The following is a 14851-nucleotide window of genomic DNA, read 5'->3' as shown; positions in this document are numbered from 1 at the left end:
CTCCCCGTTCTGCCTCGTGACAAGTGTCACTGATCTCTGCTCCCTGCCATCGGGAGCAGTGATCAGAGTAGTGACACAGCTAGCCCATCCCCCCTACAGTTAGAAATCACTCCCTAGTACTGACTTAACCCCTCCCTGCCCCCTAGTGGTTAACCCCTTCACTGCCAGTGTCATTTACACAGTCAATGCATTTTTATAGCACTGATTGCTGTATAAATGATAATGGTCCCAAAAATGTGTCAAAAATGTCCGACATGTCCACCATAATGTCGCAGTCACAATAAAAATCACTGATCACCACCATTACTAATTTTAAAAAAATATTAATAAAAATGCCATAAAACTATTCCCTATTTTGTAAATGCTATAACTTTTGTGCAAACCAATCAATAAAAACTTATTGCGATTTTTTTTAACCAAAAATATGTAGAAGAATACGTATCGGCCTAAACTGAGGAAAAAAAAATGTTTTTTTATATATTTTTGGGGGATATTTATTATAGCAAAATGTAAAATGCGTTTTTTTCAAAATTGACGCTCTTATTTTTTTATAGCGCAAAAAAAAAAATCACAGAGGTGATCAAATACCACCAGAAGAAAGCTCTATTTGTGGGAAAAAAAGGACGTCAATTTTGTTTGGGTGCAACATCGCACGACCGCGCAATTGTCAGTTAAAGCGACGCAGTGCCGCAAAAAGTGCTCTGGTCAGGAAGGGGGTATATTCTTCCGGGGCTGAAATGATTTAGGAAAGGACCCCTGAACTCAAAAAGTTTAGGGGGGAAAACATGTAAAGCCAACTTCATTGATCAAAAGCCTTTTGGGTGTCTAAACTTAGTATATGTGCAGGGCGAGGGAATTTGTTCAAAAGGTCAATCAAATCTATAGTGCGTCTTGTGTTATCTCCATCATGCCTGGAGAGCACAAAACCCACCTGGTCCCTATTGACTAGTTTAGGTATAAATTGGAACAACCTGGGAGGCCAGGATTTTAGCGAAGCTCTTATAATCAGAATTTAGTAGGGCTATGGACCTATAATTGTCTGGTATAGAGGGGTCCTTGACAGGTTTAGGTATTACTGAAATATAAGAATGTGTAAACTGTGAGTGTGGGATTTCCCTGTGGAGCAATGTTCCAAAAAACTCCAGCATATATGGTGTTAGAGTGGGTAGGAAGGTTTTATATAGTAGAGATACAGTATGGGAGACCATCGAGGCCTGGAGATTTATGAAGGGGATGGTCTTTGACTAATTTTGCAAGTTTCTCAGGGGTAATAGGGGCATTACGTTTTTCAAGGTCTGAGGAGGTCAATTTAGGTAGAGAAAGATTTTCAGCGAATTGGTCAAAATTATCTTGTGTAAAATTGATGTGGTTTTCCGGGGTAAGGCAATTATAAAGTTTACTGTAAAAATCTTCAAAAACCTTAGTCATGGTTTGAGGACAGTGGGTAGGGGTACTATCTGCTTGAATGAGTAGGTCTGGGAAAGAATGGAAAGGATGTGGGCGGAGCTTATTGACGAACATTCTGTGTGGTTTGTTAGAGAACTCATAACATTTTTGTTTAGCCCACATCAAGGACTTAGCTGTCTTATTCAGTGCCAAGAACTTTAATTGGTTGCGTAGTAAAAAACCTTATGGAGGCCCTCAACCAAAGGGCCTACGCAAGCTTCAAGTCTGCTAGTAGGGACACTCAAAGGCTTTTGCTATCTCTCTTTAGTCGAGAGTAGGGATGAGCCGAACACCCCCCTGTTCGGTTCGCACCAGAACATGCGAACAGGAAAAAAGTTTGTTCGAACACGCGAACACCGTTAAAGTCTATGGGACACGAACATGAATAATCAAAAGTGCTAATTTTAAAGGCTAATATGCAAGTTATTGTCATAAAAAGTGTTTGGGGACCTGGGTCCTGCCCCAGGGGACATGGATCAATGCAAAAAAAAGTTTTAAAAATGGCCGTTTTTTCAGGAGCAGTGATTTTATTAATGCTTAAAGTCAAACAATAAAAGTGTAATATCCCTTTAAATTTCGTACCTGGGGGGTGTCTATAGTATGCCTGTAAAGGGGCGCATGTTTCCTGTGTTTAGAACAGTCTGACAGCAAAATGACATTTTGAAGGAAAAAACTCATTTAAAACTACCCGCGGCTATTGCATTGCCGACAATACACATAGAAGTTCATTGATAAAAACGGCATGGGAATTCCCCAAAGGGGAACCCCGAACCAAAATTTAAAAAAAAAAATGACGTGGGAGTCCCCCTAAATTCCATACCAGGCCCTTCAGGTCTGGTATGGATATTAAGGGGAAGCCCGGCCAAAATTAAAAAAAAAAATGACATGGGGTTCCCCCTAAATTCCATACCAGACCCTTCAGGTCTGGTATGGATTTTAAGGGGAACCCCGCGCCAAAAAAAAAAAAAAACGGCATGGGGTCCCCCCAAAAATCCATACCAGACCCTTATCCGAGCACGCAACCTGGCAGGCCGCAGGAAAAGAGGGGGGACGAGAGTGCGCCCCCCCTCCTGAACCGTACCAGGCCACATACCCTCAACATTGGGAGGGTGCTTTGGGGTAGCCCCCCAAAACACCTTGTCCCCATGTTGATGAGGACAAGGGCCTCATCCCCACAACCCTGGCCGGTGGTTGTGGGGGTCTGCGGGCGGGGGGCTTATCGGAATCTGGAAGCCCCCTTTAACAAGGGGACCCCCAGATCCCGGCCCCCCCCTGTGTGAAATGGTAAGGGGGTACAAAAGTACCCCTACCATTTCACTAAAAAACTGTCAAAAATGTTAAAAATGACAAGAGACAGTTTTTGACAATTCCTTTATTTAAATACTTCTTCTTTCTTCTATCTTCCTTCATCTTCTGGTTCTTCTGGCTCTTCTGGTTCTTCCTCCGGCGTTCTCGTCCAGCATCTCCTCCGCGGCGTCTTCTATCTTCTTCTCCTCGGGCCGCTCCGCACCCATGGCATGGGGGGAGGCTCCCGCTCTTCTCTTCTTCTTCATCTTCTTCTCTTCTTCTCTTCTTCATTTTCTTCTCCGGGCCGCTCCGCATCCATGCTGGCATGAAGGGAGGCTCCCGCTGTGTGACGGCGCTCCTCGTCTGACAGTTCTTAAATAACGGGGGGCGGGACATGACGGGACTTCCCTGTGGCATTCCCCGTGATGTCACAGGGAAGTCCCGTTAAGTCACCGTGCGTCAGAGGGGGCGGGGTCACCGGGTGGCCCCGCCCCCCGTTATTTAAGAACTGTCAGACGAGGAGCGCCGTCATACAGTGGGAGCCTCCCGCCATGCTAGCATGTGTGAGGAGCGGCCCGGAGAAGAAAATGAAGAAGAGAAGAAAAGAAGAAGAGAAGAAGATGAAGAAGAAGAGAAGAGCGGGAGCCTCCCCCCATGCCATGGGTGCGGAGCGGCCCGAGGAGAAGAAGATAGAAGACGCCGCGGAGGAGATACTGGACGAGAACGCCGGAGGAAGAACCAGAAGAGCCAGAAGAACCAGAAGAACCAGAAGATGAAGGAAGATAGAAGAAAGAAGAAGTATTTAAATAAAGGAATTGTCAAAAACTGTCTCTTGTCATTTTTAACATTTTTGACAGTTTTTTAGTGAAATGGTACCATTTCACACAGGGGGGGGGCCGGGATCTGGGGGTCCCCTTGTTAAAGGGGGCTTCCAGATTCCGATAAGCCCCCCGCCCGCAGACCCCCACAACCACCGGCCAGGGTTGTGGGGATGAGGCCCTTGTCCTCATCAACATGGGGACAAGGTGTTTTGGGGGGCTACCCCAAAGCACCCTCCCAATGTTGAGGGCATGTGGCCTGGTACGGTTCAGGAGGGGGGGGGGCCGCACTCTCGTCCCCCCCTCTTTTCCTGCGGCCTGCCAGGTTGCGTGCTCAGTAAGGGTCTGGTATGGATTTTTGGGGGGACCCCACGCCGTTTTTTTTTTTTTTTTTGGCGCGGGGTTCCCCTTAAAATCCATACCAGACCTGAAGGGTCTGGTATGGAATTTAGGGGGAACCCCACGTCATTTTTTTTTTTAATTTTGGCCGGGGTTCCCCTTAATATCCATACCAGACCTGAATGGCCTGGTATGGAATTTAGGGGGACTCCCACATCATTTTTTTTTTTAAATTTTGGTTCGGGGTTCCCCTTTGGGGAATTCCCATGCCGTTTTTATCAATGAACTTCTATGTGTATTGTCGGCAATGCAATAGCCGCGGGTAGTTTTAAATGAGTTTTTTCCTTCAAAATGTCATTTTGCTGTCAGACTGTTCTAAACACAGGAAACATGCGCCCCTTTACAGGCATATTATAGACACCCCCCAGGTACGAAATTTAAAGGGATATTACACTTTTATTGTTTGACTTTAAGCATTATTAAAATCACTGCTCCTGAAAAAACGGACGTTTTTAAAACTTTTTTTTGCATTGATCCATGTCCCCTGGGGCAGGACCCGGGTCCCCAAACACTTTTTATGACAATAACTTGCATATTAGCCTTTAAAATTAGCACTTTTGATTTCTCCCATAGACTTTTAAAGGGTGTTCCTCGGCATTCGAATTTGCCACGAACACCCCAAATTGTTCGCTGTTTGGCGAACTTGCGAACAGCCAATGTTCGAGTCGAACATGAGTTCGACTCGAACTCGAAGCTCATCCCTAGTCGAGAGCACTTGACAATACAAAAGCCTCAGAAGAAGGTCTTGTGAGCTTCTCAAATAACAAAAGGCAATTCAGATATTATGATTTTTCAACTAAAACATCAACTAGCACTTTCAGTCCAATTAATTAGAACAGTATTAAACATTTCTTCAACTGACAGATCATGTGGATTCTAGTGCTTTATCCTTGCACATGACCTAACTTGTTTCTCCTGCCTCCTTTCTCCTCTCTCTCTCGTCTCACCCCCCCCATCCCCCCCCCCCGAAATTAATGGCGGCTCTTAATGCAAAAGTCTGTCCATCACAGACTGGTGGTGGAGGATTTTTTAGTAAAGATAGCTACACCGGCCTTGCCCGATAGATCAGAGGCCACATAAGAAGTAGGGAAATATTTTGACGCAAATTTCATCGATCCCCCCAGCACGAAAGTGGGTCTCCTGGACCATGACCACATATGCACCAGACATTCGAAAGTTTTTAAAACCAAGCCATCTCTTTTGGATGACCCTTAACATTATGAGAAATAAACCTTAACGCCATATCAACTTAACAGCTAATCAAAGAAGTGAACACAGGAACTTGTATTGCTCCAAATATACATAGAACCCAATACTGTGCAAAGAATATGCATTCTACAAACTGCCAGGAAAATAAAAATGAAAATTTACCATCAGTAGAAGGGCCCAGGTGGGGTCCAAAAAACAAAAAAAACAAAAAAAATTAAGCCTGAGAGGCAATTGCGTCTCAGAGTCCTTGACCTGAGTCTTGGATGATATGGGGCAACACGGAAGCCCCCATCAGATGGAAATGCAAGGAGGATAGATCCACCTGCTCTCCAGCAGGTATGTAATGCGAAAGAAGAAGGACAAAAACTATACCCCATGGGTATGTGTAAAAGTATCCCCAATTAGGGAGATCATCACAACCTGAAGTCCAGGACAAAAACAAACCATTATGAAGGCAATCACGCCTGTATTTGTGATCCACTAGCAGGAAATCCTGTAGCAGAGGAGGTAAACCCAGGCTTTTTATGAAGGCATATCCTTCATGCAGATCACGGAGGCAATGTTGGAATCCATCCTGAGAAACAATCAGGTGATATTAATAGCGAAGCTGGTTTTAGGGACTTTAAATGAAGGCATGACCTGGTAAGGCCAGTTCTTCCATCCCTCGGGACTTTAAATGAAATTGTGGCCCGGTAAGGTCCCACATTTCCATCCCTGTTATATTCAGAAGGGGAGAGAGCGAGGAGGGCGGGACTTTAAGTGAAGCACGTGGTAGCAAAAGAATCATTTGGTGAACATAAATGGAGTTTATTGGTTGCCATAAGATAAAAAACAAGGTACATTGATAAATATACATAGTGGTAATGCATGGGTAATACAATACATCTCAGTCATAGCTTGAATATCACAAAAAACAACGAGCAACAACTTTCCAAAGTGCACCAAAAATAAGCATAAAGGATAAAATTATAAAAATAATAATAAAAATAAGGATAAAATTATAAAATATAGTAATGCCTGCAAAGACTCTGGCCTCTTGGATCCTTGGGTAGGGTGTGTGGTTAGTTAACAAAGCTCTATGGAAATTATTGAGTAGCAAAGCGTATGTCAGCTCTACGCGTTTTGTGGCTGGAAGGCCACTCGTCAGGAGCCAGCACTAGATGTTTCTAAAAGTAAAGGTATTGGCATTAACTTAGATAATAAGGTGAGTGCAGAGGTGAGTGGGGGTGAAACTAGAAAGGCCCCCATACCCAATGCATTCTAACTTACTCAAGTTCAAAAAGATGGCGGTGTGATGTCGGGCAACACAAGCCATCCGGGCGCACTCCCCACCGGGAGCCGCAGCGGGTAGACCAGCAGGGGCGCCCCACAGGCGCCAACCAGGGCGGGCATGGAACCAGGCAACCTAGGTGTAAGGTGAAAAGTAGGGTGAACCAGGGTGTTCACAAGGGGAGAGTGAGAAGCGTGAGGGAATGAAGGAAAGAAAGAATGGTGGGAGAGGGAGGGGGTAAAAAGTAAAGTGAGAGCTGACACCGCAGAGGTGATAAACAGAATGAATGAAGAAGAGGAAAAGAAGCAAAGGGTGCCACAAATGAAGGAGAAAGCAGCGTGAAAACAATCAGGTGAAATGGAAAGCCCCAGTAATATTGAATGCGATGATTTTGCAAGTGGATGGTAACTGGACAAAGATTTCTGCGCTAGCAAGAATGATAGGAGAGATATCACTAAAAATCTGGAGCTTTGCCCTTTTGTACTTGATCAATGATTTGTTTCATGTAGTAAGGGTCAAGGCCTCTTTGCTAGAAATTAAATCAGACGATAACATCTCTGGGTCTAGCTCCAGAGGGCAGTTTTGGGCCCAAAGACCTATGAGCCCTGTCCAGACTCCAATCAATATCAGTGATATTGGGGACCAGCGTGTTAAAAAGAGCCAGCAGATAAGAGCATAGAGCGTTATCGCCCACAGTTTCTGGAAAACCCCGGAAACATAGATTGAGATAATAATTGAGATAATTTACCCACCTCCACAGCAATGTTGCATGTGAGCTGATGAAAGAGTCATTGGAGTTTTTCATCCAGCAGTTCAGGGATTAAAATGGCCTGTGCAGATTGTGGGGGGAATGCAGGGGTGACTGGGATGAGTGATGTGCATCTAGAGGAGGTTCCATGGGGGAGAACGGGTCCGTGGGAGTAGGCGAGGCTGGGGATTGAGGCCTAGTGAGAAACCTTTCCATTGCTGTCTGGGATCGTGGGTCTTGCAGCAGCTTGTAGCAGTGTTTTTGCTGGCCACTTTTACCCATGGAGTGTTATAGCTTACCCCCGGAGTGAATGCAGCAGAATTGAAGCATAGCGGGGGTCTGGAGAGCGGATCGGATACGGAGCTCAGTCCTCACATATTCGCCATTACCAGAAGCCGTGCATGCGCCATATGTGTAAACTTCTGATGGATTAAACATGGTTTGCGAATAGATTCCAAAACCTAGTGAAATGCATTTTTGTTTTCAGTCTTATGCCCCGTACACATGGTCGGACATTGATCAGACATTCTGACAACAAAATCCATGAATTTTTTCCGATGGATGTTGGCTCAAACTTGTCTTGCATACACACGGTCACACAAAGTTGTCAGAAAATTCGATCGTTCTGAACATGGTGACGTAAAACATGTACATTCAAATGCCATATTTGAATGAATTATATCTATACATGGTTTTCATCCTAGACTTGCAGTATTAGTCTATATAATAAAAAGCAATCATTTTGTACAACCTTTCTGAGTCAGCTTAGTAAAGCCACATAATGCTTATACTGTGTTGGTGGGTTAGTTTTTCACAGCTGGCAGTGAACTAGCCCTCGCTTGGTTAGGATCACAACAATGTCCATTCTAGCATCTAGCTTGATATTAATCACGGGCCACCTAGCTGCATACCAGGGACTGTCAAAATGCTAGTTGTCTGTATAATCAAAAACAACCAATATTCACACAAAACATATGAAATTTAAAGCTATTTGCTAGCAATTCATCTACCAGCTGACCGCAGATTCACAAAACATTTAATGTGAAAGATATTTCTCTAGCCTTGTTACCCACTTCTAGAAAGAGGCCTTACCTAGTTAATAAGCAAATCAGTGTGTAACAAATAAAAAGGTTTGTAGACTAGTTCTCGCATCCTGATACTTATCTGATTGGATAATATCACCTACTTTTGCCTTTGGAGCATATCCTCAGACCTGGTAATGTGAGAATGAACAACTAGAGAAAGAGAAAGAAAATGCACTGTTGCATTAGACATCCAACAAATTCAACAATAAACATCCAGTGGTACATCTCCCAAAACCCACTCTGACCAAATGACAAGGGTTATTTAAACATAAAATATTATATGTGCAAACACATAAAATAAACCAAAGTACCATTTCTTACAGTATTTAAAGATTTTGTTTAGGTAAAACTTAAAAAAAAAATCAGCTAAGTACTTACTTTTGATCTGAAGTGTCCCTTGTGTTGGTGCAAGTTGTCTTCCTCTCTTCTCTGCCCTCTCCCATACATTGCAGCTGTGATCTTCTAGTGCTGTGGGTGTTAATAGAGTTGACAAACCTGTCACAGACTTCCATGAATGAAAAGCACTCCATGAATTGAAGAGATGGACCTTTCATGTATCCCCTCTTCCTCCATTCATAGATGAATGAATGAATGAATGATTTGTAAAGCGCTGCAAATGCGAACTGAATCGCCTCAATGCGCTAGATGCGATCTCTGTTGTCAGCTTCTTAGAAGAGGAAGGTCTTGAGTTTTTTCCTGAAGGCCTGATGGTTTCCTTCCATGCGGATGTAAGTCGGAAGAGCGTTCCATAGCCGAGGTCCTTGGACTGCGAATCTTCATTCTCCCTTTGCTTTGTAGCGGTATTTGAGAATGATGAGGAGGTTTTGGTTAGCTGTTCGAAGACTGCGATTGGGTGTGTAGTATTTTATTTTCTCTTGAAGATATAGAGGAGCGTTTCCTTGTATGCATTTGTGGGTGAGGCAGAGGATCTTGAATGTGATCTGATTCTTTACGTTTAGCCAGTGTAGGCTCCTCAGGGATGGGGAAATGAATTCCCAGGGTTTTTTCCTGTTAACAGTCTCGCCGCCGTGTTATGGATGAGTTGCAAGCGCGCAAGCTGATATCGGGGTAATCCTACGTAGAGCGAGTTTGCGTAGTCAAGTCGGGAATTGATGATTGTTCCAACTACTGCTGCTTTGTCCTCTTCTGGGATGAAGGGGATGAGTCTGCGTAGCAGGCGGAGGAGATGGTGAGATCCGCTAACTACTGATCCTATTTGAGCATCCATTGTCATTTCTGAGTCAAAGATGACTCCGAGACTCTTGGCTTTGGTGCTTGGAGAGATGGTCTGTCCGAAGACGGTGGGAGGTGTCCACGGAATCTTAGTTTTGGAATTTTGGTTAGCGTGTAGGAGAAGAAGTTCTGTTTTTGAACCAATAAGTTTGAGGGAGCTAGTGGTCATCCAGTCGTCTATCAAAGTGAGGCATTTCTCTAACTGCTGCTGATGGTCTTTTTGTCCGGTGATGCTAAAGTAGAGTTGGGTGTCATCAGCGTATGAGTGGAAGCAGAGGTCCGTTTTTCTGATGATATTGAGGAGTGGGCGGATGTAGATGTTGAAAAGGACTGGTGACAAGGGTGAGCCCTGAGGGACTCCACAGGAGATTGCCCGGGTTTCCGAGGTGAATGCTCCTAGTTTCACTATCTGAGAGCGATTCTCTAAGAAGGATGCAAACCATTTTAAACCAGAATCTGTGGCTCCTGCTACTTCTGTGAGGCTCAAAAGAAGAAGACATACTCTTAAAAGGTGTAAACATGTTGTGTGACCCAACAAGAGCGTGTGACAGAATTTTAGCTGTTGTCATATGGCCTTTAAATTGCTGTCCAGGGGTGGTTGCCAAGGAAATCAGTATGCTGCATGCAGTGGTTTCTAATATTGATATCTTACCCAGTATGCTTGTAAATTTATTTTTATCTTTCTACTGAGAAAGTATGGCTAAATCTGCTACACTATGCCTCTGTACACTTTCTTTCACAGTTTGTTTATGTATGATGCTTTGAAGGCCAACTTACACAAAGTTCACTATTTATGTCCCTGAACATTTATATTTTTTATTGTAGCATTTCTGGTGCTATTTTGCAATTCACCAAAAGCTTTTTTTTCTACATAAGGACAGGTTATAGTGTGCGTTTTACAGTTACAGACTTATGAATTTGTTACTTGGAAGCCTTTTGCATACAGAATATTTCTACCTTTCCTTAAAGATATGATTAAGAAGCTGATTTCAAGCTATTACTTAATAAATCTTGTAATATATTTACTTAAAATATAACTAAATGCAACATTTTTTTTTAATTTTGGATATCGTAGTGAGGGCTTAGGATGTCTGTCAGGTTTTTATTGTGGTCTGTGCTCCCCGTTTTTTTTTTTCTTTAGAAATTTAATTTTTGCATATTCTATAGTTACTACAAAAGTGCCACTTTACAGGCAGACTAAGGGGACCACTCAGGTCCTATATTTAAAGGAAGTTTTAATTTGTATTGCTTAACCAAAAGTGGGAACCCCACTTTAAGTGAAACAATACAAATGAAAACTTCCTTTAAATATAGTGCCTGGGGGGTCCCCTTAGTCTGTCTGCAAAGTGGCACATCTGTAGCATGTATAACACATGCTGCATCAAAAATTAAATTTCTAATTAACCACTTGACAACTGGGTACTTAAACCCCCTTCCTAACCAGACCAATTTTCAGCTTTCAGCGCTCTCAAACTTTAAATGACAATTACTCAGTCATGCAACACTGTACCCATATGAAATGTTTGTCCTTTTTTTCACATAAATTGAGCTTTCTTTTGGTGGCATTTAATCACCGCTGGGTTTTTATTTTTTGCGCTATAAATGAAAGAAGACCGAAAATTCTGTAAAAAAAATAAATTTTTCTTTGTTTCTGTTATAAAATTTGCAAATTTCTTCATAAATTTTGGCAAAATTTTATGCTGCTACATATCTTTAGTAAAAATAATCCAAATCAGCGTATATTATTTGGTCTTTGTGAAAGTTATAGAGTCTACAAACTATGGTGCCAATCACTGAAAATTGATCACACCTGAAGTACTGACGGTCATTTCTTGAGACCCTAACAAGCCAGGACAGTACATATACCCCCCAAATGATCCCTTTTTGGAAAGTAGACATTCCAAGGTATTTAGAAATAGGCGTGGTGAGTTTTTTTTTTTTCACACAAGTGTCATATTATCAGGTTATTTCTCACACACAGCATATGCATACCACAAGTTACACCCCAAAATACATTTTACTACTCCTCCTGAGTATGGCGTTACCACATGTGTGAGACTTTTGCACAGCGTGACCACATACAGAGGCCCAACATTGAGGGAGTGCCATCAGGCGTAGGGGCATAAATTACACATCTAATTTCTTGACTACCTCTTACATATCGAGTCTTTTGAAGATGCCATTTTTTTCTACAAGTTTTTGGAAAATGTGGAAAGAAAATGAAAACGCATTTTTTTTTACACAAAGTTGTCCATTTATACAATATTTTTAACACATAGCATGTACATGGCAAAAATTATACCCCAAAATAGATTCTCCTACTCCTCCTAAGTAGGGCGATACCACATGCGTGAGACTTTTACACAGCCTGGCCACATAGAGAGGTCCAACATGCAGGGAGCACCATTGGGTGTTCTAGGGGCATAAATGTCAAATCTAATTTGACTACCTATTACACTTTGAGGCACTGTAGTGGCATGAATGTGAACTGATGTGACATGGATAAGCTGTGGATGGGGTTGGCTAAGCATGGTTGAGACTTAAATGAGGATGGCTGGGTATGGCTGAGTATGGATGGGATGGCTAGTTATGGCTGAGTATGGCTGGGTGGGTATGGCTGAGTATGGATGGATGGATGAGTATTGCTGAGTATGGCTGAGTATAGGTGGCTGAGCATGGATGGATGGATAAGTATTGCTGAGGATGGATGAGTATTGCCGAGTACAGATGGATGCATGGATGGATGGATGAGTATTGCTGAGTATGGATGGATGAATGAGTATTGCTGAGTATGGATGAGTATTGCTGAGTATGGATGGATGAGAATTGCTGAGCATGGATGGGATGGACGAATAAGTATTTCTGAGCATGAATGAGTATGGATGGGATGGATGGATGAGTACTTCTGAGCATGGATGAGTATGGATGGGATGGATAGATGAATACTACTGAGCATGGATTAGTATGGATGGGATGGATGGATGAGTACTTCTGAGCATGGATCATGAGTATGGATGGGATGGATCGATGAGTACTTCTGAGCATAGATGAGTATGGATGGATGAGTACTTCTGAGCATGGATGAGTATGGATGGGATGGATGCATGAGTATTTCTGAGCATGGATGTGTATGGATGGGATTGATGAGTGAGTACTACTAAGCATGGATGAGTATGGATGGGATGGATGAGTACTTCTGAGCATGGATTAGTATGGATGGGATGGATGGATGGATGAGTACTGATGAGCATGGATGAGTATGGATGGGATGGATCGATGAGTACTTCTGAGCATGGATGAGTGTGGATGGATGGGTACTTCTGTGAGCATGGATGAGTATGGCTGGGATGGATGGCTGAGTACTTCTGAGCATGGATGGATGAGTTCTTCTTTATTGGTCGGCTCCGGGCCACTGTTGATTGCAGTTGGCTCCTTTTATCATATATGCACCGCTGAGCTCGGGTTTGAGTGGTCAAGACGTATTTACGCCATTCCTGTCAGGAGTCCGGCTTGTGCCTTAATACATCTGCCCACTTTGTTTACATATCTGGTAAGGAGGTCTTCCCTAAGGTTTGTTGTAATCTGTGTTTGCCTACTTGGTGATTGGTCCTTGGCTATATTGAGTCTGCTCACATAGGTTTGCCATCTGGTAAGCAGTTTGCACTAAAAGTTTGCTGCACTTTGTGGGATCTTTTTCACACTTTATTGGGGTGATCGATACATGCTGACTGTCCACTTACATCTGGTAAGTAGATCTTGGGTGTCGTTCACATCTTTACCTATTCACCTTATAATTTGCATGATTGCATGACACTCACTATATTATCCTGGTTATTGGCACAGGATTTTATATGATCACATATGATTTTAAGTTTAGTCGAGTGTTGCACGTATTATTTGGGTTTGGAGTGTTTTATGTCAACAGTATTACGCTATATTTTTGTCATATATTTTCGGATCATATTCTGTGGATTCACGGGACGAGGGCGTTCATCCTGCCTCACCTGGATTGCTCATCAAAAGGCCCAGGCTGGGTTTAAGCCACTTGCCCCATTTTGGCTTACTTCTGGTAAGCGCAATACTTATTGGTGTGTTCCAGATAATATGTCTGTCATCACTGATTTCCTTTGGATGAAGTTCACGTCATTCACTTAAGATAGACTTACCTTCTCCTTTTTGTTTGGATTACACTCGGGACTATTTATTCTGTGTATGGGACTTCATATTTGTATTATTGTTCATATCATTTTTTAGCGCGGTTTTATGTTATGTTATGTTTTGATTTTGTTTAGGTGTGCCACACTTGTAACCGCAGCTTGTTCTTCTTTTTTTTTCCAAGCGCAGTTTTTTCTTTTACTTATGGATGGATGAGTACTTCTGTGAGCATGGATGGGATGGATGGATGAGTACTTCTGTGAACATGGATGGATGAGTACTTCTGTGAGCATGGATGGGATGGATGGATGAGTACTTCTGTGAGCATGGGTGGATGAGTACTTCTGTGAGCATGAATAGGATGGATGGATGAGTACTTCTGTGAGCATGGATGGATGAGTACTTCTGTGAGCATGGATGGGATGGATGGATGAGTACTTCTGTGAGCATGGATGGGATGGATGAGTACTTCTGTGAGCATGGATGGATGAGTACTTCTGTGAGCATGGATGGGATGGATGGATGAGTACTTCTGTGAGCATGGGTGGATGAGTACTTCTGTGAGCATGAATGGGATGGATGGATGAGTACTTCTGTGAGCATGGATGGATGAGTACTTCTGTGAGCATGGATGGGATGGATGGATGAGTACTTCTGTGAGCATGGGTGGGATGGATGGATGAGTACTTCTGTGATCATGGATGGATGAGTACTTCTGTGAGCATGGATGGGATGGATGGATGAGTACTTCTGTGAGCATGGATGGGATGGATGGCTGGATTGGGCACAGAGCAGCGCTGTGGGCACTACACATCCAGCCCTCAGCACTGCAGCACTTGATCTCTCCCCTCTCTCCTCGCACTGTACCAATAGGTATGGGGCGTACCCTATTTGCACTTCTCTCTGTGCCCGCAATATCCCTGGGGCTAAATCTCTTTTTTCCAATAGGTATGGGGAGGGGAGAGAGGAACCAGACGTGACGCCGGTTTGTTTAGAAGTGATCGCTCCGTCATTTAACCATGATCCGTGATGGCCGGGCGGTCATGGATGTTTCTGGGTGCTGCCCCGGGTCTTCCCTGGTCTTTTGGCTATGACCCGGTCGGCATGTGGTTAAAGTTCTAAAACCCGGCTATTTAAAAAAAAAAGAAAGAAAAAAATGGTGTGGGCCCCCCCCCCAGTCCATACCAGGTCCTTAGGGTTT

Source organism: Aquarana catesbeiana, linkage group LG03, assembly GCF_042186555.1.
Source record: "Aquarana catesbeiana isolate 2022-GZ linkage group LG03, ASM4218655v1, whole genome shotgun sequence".
Classification (NCBI taxonomy): domain Eukaryota; kingdom Metazoa; phylum Chordata; class Amphibia; order Anura; family Ranidae; genus Aquarana; species Aquarana catesbeiana.
This window is presented reverse-complemented; position numbering follows the sequence as displayed.